Source organism: Gavialis gangeticus, unplaced genomic scaffold (assembly GCF_001723915.1).
Source record: "Gavialis gangeticus isolate Ggan-Ray unplaced genomic scaffold, GavGan_comp1, whole genome shotgun sequence".
NCBI classification, from domain to species: domain Eukaryota; kingdom Metazoa; phylum Chordata; order Crocodylia; family Gavialidae; genus Gavialis; species Gavialis gangeticus.
Genome location: NW_017729029.1, coordinates 11887077 through 11894584, shown reverse-complemented (window position 1 = coordinate 11894584; position 7508 = coordinate 11887077). Strand labels below are relative to the sequence as shown.

The 7508-nt window shown below is 49.9% G+C and overlaps 1 protein-coding gene across 2 annotated transcripts in view; it reads right to left on the bottom strand.

Moving 5' to 3' along the window:
• Positions 1 to 7508, bottom strand: part of HTR2C (5-hydroxytryptamine receptor 2C) — a 78468-nt gene that overhangs the window by 18204 nt on the left and 52756 nt on the right. The window lies entirely within an intron of this gene.

Genomic DNA, 7508 nt, shown 5'->3' with positions numbered 1-7508 from the left:
TGTGTGTGTGTGTGTGTGTGTGTGTGCATGCTTGGCTGGGAGCCACCTTCTGCATTTCCATCCATATGGTCCGTGGCTCCAGACATCCAACCAGGTCTCAGGCAGAGAACGTATGTTCTGCATTTCCCATCCATCACTTGCACGCGCATTGGGCGAGACACCGTGTCCAGATCATGAACTGCTGCACCTAAAATTAGATGCTTCTGTGCAACCTGTCTAATCTGTTTGCATATTTTTCATATCTCCCCCAAACCTGAAGGGCTGTATATCACACCGCTCCAGTCACTTGGCTCCAGACAACTGGGTAGCCTTTCCCAGAAGGAATCTTACTTGCTTCAGATTCTCCCTTGAAAAGATGTCATGTCGCTTTCTCGCAAGCAATCTGGCATTTAGCACCATGGTACCGTTAGCGCTGAATTTTGCTTTGCAGTCACTCCCCGATGTGGCTGGCTTTAATAACTGAATAATACTTGCCTGCCTTACAGAGCGGCTGCCGTGATTGATTAGCTGAAGTTTACAAAGGGCTTAAAAGCTGTAAAGTGCTAGGCATTATTATTTACAAAAACAAGTATCAGCAAACTGAATAGAGTAGATAGGGTCATTTGACTAGTGTTGGCACATAGCTAATAGTGTGGTGTCTATATTTATTTAGCAGTTTATGCTGTAGTGAAGTGCAGAGTGAGAATAAAACTGACCCAGGAAGAGTCTCAGGGGGCATCAGTATTTAAATCAAGGCTGGGAGAAAAATTGACTTTTGAACGATACCCTCCATATGTTAATGCCCAGACTGGCTTGCACCAGATCAATAAAACATCTTGCCAACCTCTGTGCTCCCATCTTGCTTATCAAAATAATGTAATCGATAGTATCTATAGCAGCTGTACATGTGAGATGCTTCTTAACATTTAAATAACAAGGCACTCCTCCACCAACAGTTAGTTGTTCCTCATTTCGAACATGGCTTTCTAAGGCGTTTGCTGTGGATTAAAACTAGCAGTTTCTAGAGAATTAACATTTTATGAAGAACAATATTCTCATCTTTAATGGAAAACGTGAACCATTAGACCAAGTTTTGCTGAAACCTTTCCAAAACTGGTCACCAGAGACCCTGAGTTGCCTTACACAGAAAATCTGAAACACATGCACATTTACTGCGCAATAACCAAAATTACTGCACAGTATGGGCATGTATCTACACATGCGTGCCAGTACTGCACAGTCAATATGGTGACTTACACCAAGTTGGGTGTAAATTTGATAACTGCATCATGCAGGTATCAAATTTACGCCTGATTAGTTATTGTGCAGTAATGCATGTGTAGACAACTTACGGCGCCGTAACACTGTGTGCGTGGACTGACTTGGGACTAAGGTTAGTTCCAAGTCAGTCCACACACAACATTAATGTACTTTAATGCCTGCATGTGTAGAGGTGGGCCTATTTCCACTTACTGCGCAGTAAATTTAAGCCAGTATAAGTGCACATGTAGACATGCCCGCCATGAACCAAATTAGAAAATTAAAAACTGGCACAGTGGAGATCAGAAACACTTAGCACTCAGAGACGGAGGGAGGCAGGTTTGCCCCACTTTACACACATGAAAATGGATGGAGAGCATGGCTGAGGAGACGGCTGAATGGAAAGCTCCACTTCAGGAACACGCTTAGGCACATGCCAAATCTCACTGATACAAATGAAACTACTCGTATGCTCAAGGTCAGGTGCATGCTTAGACAGACAAGGTCCTTTGGGTAAATCTGATATCTTCTATTGGACCAACTCAGATAGCTGGTGTATGCTTAAGCACCTTCCTGAACTCAGGAGATGCAGGACCCAGCCTGCTCCCGACCTTGCTGACACCAGATCAGCTCATATAGCATGTTGCTGCCCAGCCAGCAGGCACAAACTTTGTAGAAATCCCTCTTTTTGGAAACCACCATTTTCAGTCAAGCAGGTCATTACAGGCTTGTTTCCCACCGCCAGTTTGGACACACATCACCTGAGCGGCGCTGATGAGCTCGGGCTTGGATACTGCTCCATGAATCAGATGCCCACACTTCCCTCCTAGCGTTTGCTATATGTGTGACAAGTCACAGTGTCACAAGGGAGCCTGAGCCCTTTGCTGAGCCTCCACCTTGGCGGCACAACATAATGGACGGCAGCAGGATATGCAAGCTGCATCCGATCGGCTGGCCGCACTTCCTAACGATTAGGAAGAAGTGGATAATCAGCCCTGAGGAGCGAGCTCTCGGAGACCCTTCCCGGCTGCAGCATCTTCAGTGCAAATGGTGTCTGCACCACGTGGAATCAAACAAATGCAGTTGGCTCGTGACCAAACCTGTAGGTGAGAGGCGAGAGCAAATGGTAAAGCCTCCTGATCCAGTCCACATTTGGAAACAGCTACCGACCGGCAAACACGTGCGAAGCTTTAGCCAAGAGCAGCTCATATTTGCTGGATCTTTATCAATTTGCTGGATCTCTACCACATTGCTGGTGCTAATACCAATTCTGTGCTCTTGTTGTCAGCACCGGGAGGGTCAGGAGGTTGGTCTCACAACTGTCTGCAGCAGACGTTTCAGGAAAGAGATTTTGGTCTTCTCCAGGGTAGATCGGTGCAGCCCAGGCTAAAACATCATCAGTCCCAGTTAATCCCTTGCTTGGAGAGGACTTTCTCACATGGACGAGCATAAGAAGAGAAGAGAGAAACATTTCCAGATGACCGTACGCAGCGGAGGACCCCGTGGCCAGCTGACCGTGTACCGGACAGACGGATCCATGCGTCCGCCTTGGCTCACGAGGTACGTGAAGAAAGAGCTGCGTGCCGTGGGCTGGCCCCTCGCTCTCTGCCAGGCAGACCCCAAGCAGGAAACCTGTGGCATGGAGCTGCCCCGCCGGCTGTCCGCATGGCCTGGAGGCCCTGTCCTACGTGCCGGGGTGCAGGGGGCTCTGGGTGCCGATGCTGTTGCATAAAGAGGAGCATGCAATGCCCGCCGACTCTGCAGCATCATTTTGAACTTGCTGTGCGCACCCCTTTGCTTGTACCTGGCTCTCACCTGGGGTGGATCCCGATGGGGTGCAGCGGCATGGTTGCACCCCCCTTTCGGACTGGACCACACACGGGAGCCCCCAGGGACTTCCTAGAGTTCCTAAAGCAGGTGAAAATCCTCTCTCCCTTCCCCTTCCTGCTCCAAGAAGCCCCCATCCCACTCCTTCCCCCCATTTCTCCCCTCCTCCTCCTCCTCCACTGCCTGCCTCCGAGCAGGAAAGGGAAGAGAGTAGTTTCCAACACAGCCAGTATCTGCTTAAACTCCTAATGATGAGACGATCGGCTTAGTTTCCTGGTAGTTAATCCTTTTACTCATCATTAGCCTGGAGCGCAGGAGTCCAAACCTGTGCTTGAGGCTGTGAGGGCAAGTCCATCCACTCGGGAGAGCGCAACGTCTCCAAATTTATTCTGTGATATTAAAAATGTCACTCTTCCGACTCCTGAGATTCAGCGGCTGCTTATAGCAAACGACTAGGTCTTCATACAAATGGCCATCACATACAGCCTAGTGACAAAAAACAATTAATTCTCAGTAGGGTCCATGCGAACATTTGAAAATCATCTACCTGAGATACAAAGCCACTCACTCGTACAAAGAAATCATAACATTTCACTCCATTTGCATTTTGTATGCAATTTAACAGAAGACGTGTCGCACAATGCGACTGAAAATGATATAAATGAAGGGGAAGAATGTGTTTGTTTTAAGCATATAACCTTTAAGATCTCTTTTTCTCAGCAGGCAAGGTTTTTTCATTTCACTTTGAGTTGCAATGGGGATGACACCGTTATCAGACGTGTGGATAGCTGGATCAGGAGCGGACAGACCTGTAGACTCAAGCATTTCTAAACGTTGATGTGCGTGCGTATATGTTTGCAACTTTCAACCAAAGAACAGGTTGCACCAGACCTGCGGCACACCGCACATTCGGATGCACACCTCTGCTCCGTGGCTCAGATTAATCCAGCTCAGACGCTGTCGAGCACCTCTGCCTCCCGTGTCGCGTATGGACTCATCAACGTTTCAGGGCAGCGTCTCTGGCCTGGGCTCATCAGGAGGAAGAGAGAAAAATTGGACGGCACGTGCAGGCATCCTTGTGATGACACCCAGTGAAACCGCTGGCAGAAAGCTTTGTGTTTGAGGCAACATTTGGCACCGACAGAAGCCATCCATTTGGAGTCTGGCAACTGGATCCAACAGCTGCCTCGCTGGCGGGAGAGCGGGCACGGTGTCGGGCTGAATCGTGAGCAAGGAAGGCAAGGTGCACGGGGAGCGCTTCTCCCCTCCTCGTCCCCCAGACTTTTTGCAGGACGGTTCTCTGGGGCCCGGGGACGTTGCAGCAGCAGTGGTATACGGCTGGGCTGTCCCCGACACGCTCCACCCGTCGGCTCCCGCTCACGTGCTCCGAGCCTGGAAAGGCAATGGGGGGCTGCTCCCAGGTGCCCATCGCTGGTCTCCAAGGTGCTTGAGAGGGGCAGTCAAAAGCCCCCTTCCACCAACCTCATGAGGGCAATTCTGGTGAGAGGGGAAGGGCTGAGAAAGGTGGGCTCGGGGGCATATCGTGGCGGGATATAGCCCTGGGCCAGCCAACGTCTCCTCTGATGCACCACAATGGCTCCGTCATAGGAAGACCATGCATGGGAGAGGCAGCCTGGCTGGGAAGCCCCTCTCATAGGGAAGAGTAAAGGCATGGTCACGACCACCCCAGCCCAGATGAGCACACGTGCAGCCCCAGCCCAACCAGACACATTTTCCCTCTAGGACACGTGGACCAGAAATGACATTTCCCATGCAAGAGAGACACAGAAAATCCCAGTCTGCATCCATCTCCCACTGACTGTGCCTTGTGACACTTCTCTTAGCCTCTTGATTAAATAAGGTTTAATCACCTTTGGCAGCACTGCGACATGCAAGGGGCAAAAGTGCCACTCCAGTGAACCATTAGCTTCACCGTGGAAGAAGCAGCGCTGCCAGCCAGGTGAGCAGGAGGTGTCTGCATTAATCCAGAGCACAGCACAAGGGAGCAAGGTTAAACTTTTGTAACGGCAGTGCAGAGCTAGTGCCTGTTGTACGCGCCCGACTGCACAGGAGAAGCAATGGTGCTGCAACCTTGGCATGAAGAAATCCCTTGCGGCTGCACACCTGAGTGCAATGGCACCGCACACCTGCCCTCTGCAGCCCCTACACCACGAAGGTGAGAGATCTGCACACATTTTCTCTAGCAAAGAAGGACGGTATTTTGGTCAACAGCCCTGTCACATGCCTCTAGTGACCAAAGGGAAAAGACCCTACAGCATCCATGCATGGGTGAAACAGCATCTTCCAGCACGGGCATATTACTAGATCCAAGTCTCCGCTATAAGAAACTGGCTGTTTTCTCTCAAGTGAGGACCACAGGAAGAGCTGCCCTCTTGCAAGACTGATGTTAACCCTGCTTCTTAGCTCCGTCAGAGAAGGGGGCTGGATGGTACACCCCTCTTCTACTTGGCACCACGGCATTTTGTTAAAACATCTTCAATTTCCTGATGTTTGGAGCCGTGTCCCAGTGTCAGAGTCCCCGAAATGGGATTTGTCCTGAATTTGAAAAATCAGTACTTAATTTCCTGGATTGCCCCCTCGCTCCTTCCTCCCCGCAGCTGCCCAAAACCTTCCCGTGGCGTCAGGGAGCGTGCCGGTGTGCCAGCAGACACGGCAACAAGTGGTCTGATGCGTGCGAGTGTGACTGCTGCTTGTATCTGGAAGGTGGCTCCAGGCGGCCTCCTCCGTGGGAAGGGGTAAAGCCACTGCCCTCTGTCCGGGCTGTGCCCAGCACACCTGGCTCCCCCATAGCACCGCATTCAGATAGTGATGCTACCCGGTACTGGAAGCTGCATGGAGCCCGCCTGCTCCTGGAGTTGTGTAACACCTGGGACTGCACCCTGGGCCTTGCTGCCCCGAAGCTGGCCACTTTGCATTTCGTTTAGTACCATCGGGCATCTGAAACGAAGAGTCGCCCCAGACAGAGAGGTCGCAGGGGCCGCAGGCAGCCCATGGGCCGTGGGCTTGGCACCTCGGCTGGAAGGCCAAGACTCGTATCAAATTCATCACTCGAGCTTCAGACATTGCTCGTGGAAAATGCACAGCAAGCTCCAGTGGTCACTTCACACTTAGAGAGGAATTTGGAAAAGAATTTAGGCCTCAGGCGGAGTCGGTAACAATTGTGCTGAGCCACCTTCTTTGATCTGAGCCCAGAAGGACGAAGAGTGCGATACAAGACTCCCAAAGACCCGCATGAAATACAAGGGGCTTTTTCTATTTTTCTTCTGGGCTCAGGTCACAGTGTAAGGCAGTCCAGGTCCAAGGGAGAAGGCTTCGAATTAGAGATACTCACCTCTTCAAAGGCAGCTTCATTTATTTTGGCCGAGCAGCTTGCCAAAAAAAGCATTTTGTTTCACCACGTATTTGAGTAAAGCACTTCCACTTCTGCACACTTATTGCAGCTGTGGTCTGGTCCAATAACAAACAGTCCTTGAAGTTACTTCCCCAAAACCTGCAGGATGCCGTGGTGTTTCAGTGACTCTGGATCACGACGAAGACCTGGCCTCACGTGCAGCATTTACTGCACCGGGTAAGAAGCAGAGCATGTTTAAGCTGCTCTGTTAATCCCTGGATTTCCAAAATCTAACCTGCACTGGCCTGTACCTTACTCGGGTACAACTCCTCCTATCTTGACAATCCTCCAGTGTCATGGAAAATGAAAATATCATTCTCATTTTGCAGCTCTCTGATTCATTTAATTAATGAGAGAGCAATGCCACAACACTTAACGAGAGTATTCAGTCAGCCTGTGTCTGTGTAACCCAATATGGCAGTCCTCCTAGGACGGCAGCCCAGGAGATGCCACCTTCAGTGGATAGTTTTGGACAGAATCTTCTACTTCCCAAATTGCTGAAGTCAGCCCTGGGCAGGGAAACAGCCCTGCTATCTCCCTCGCTAAAAGTTTAGAAGCTGCTTTTTGCAGCAATAATATATTGCGACTGAAGGGTTTTATATTAACCCTGCTTTCCTATATTCACTTTAAAGTTTCATAGCTGCCATAGACTTTACAAAAATAGAAAGCAATTACCTATGGTTTTAACATTACGGCACTGCACTCTTCTTGAGGGAACTTCAGACTTTAATGATGCTCATTCGTCTGAGCTGAAAAGCAAAGTATTTCTTAGCCCGAAAGCTCACATCACTCGATGTAAAGCTATGTATCGCTCTTTCACTAATTTCCTTCCATCTAATTTACCCCTGCAGAAAAGCGATTCAGCACCTGAGAGTCGTACAATGGAGTGCATGTTAAAATCCACATCCTTCTTGAGAGGTGCAGCATCTCCATCTTTTGTTTAATCGCCTGCAATTTTCAGCAATTGCCTTCCTCCTTTACAGAGCAAGTGACGCTCGGGTAGCCCAGCTTCCCGAGTTGGGAGCAGCAG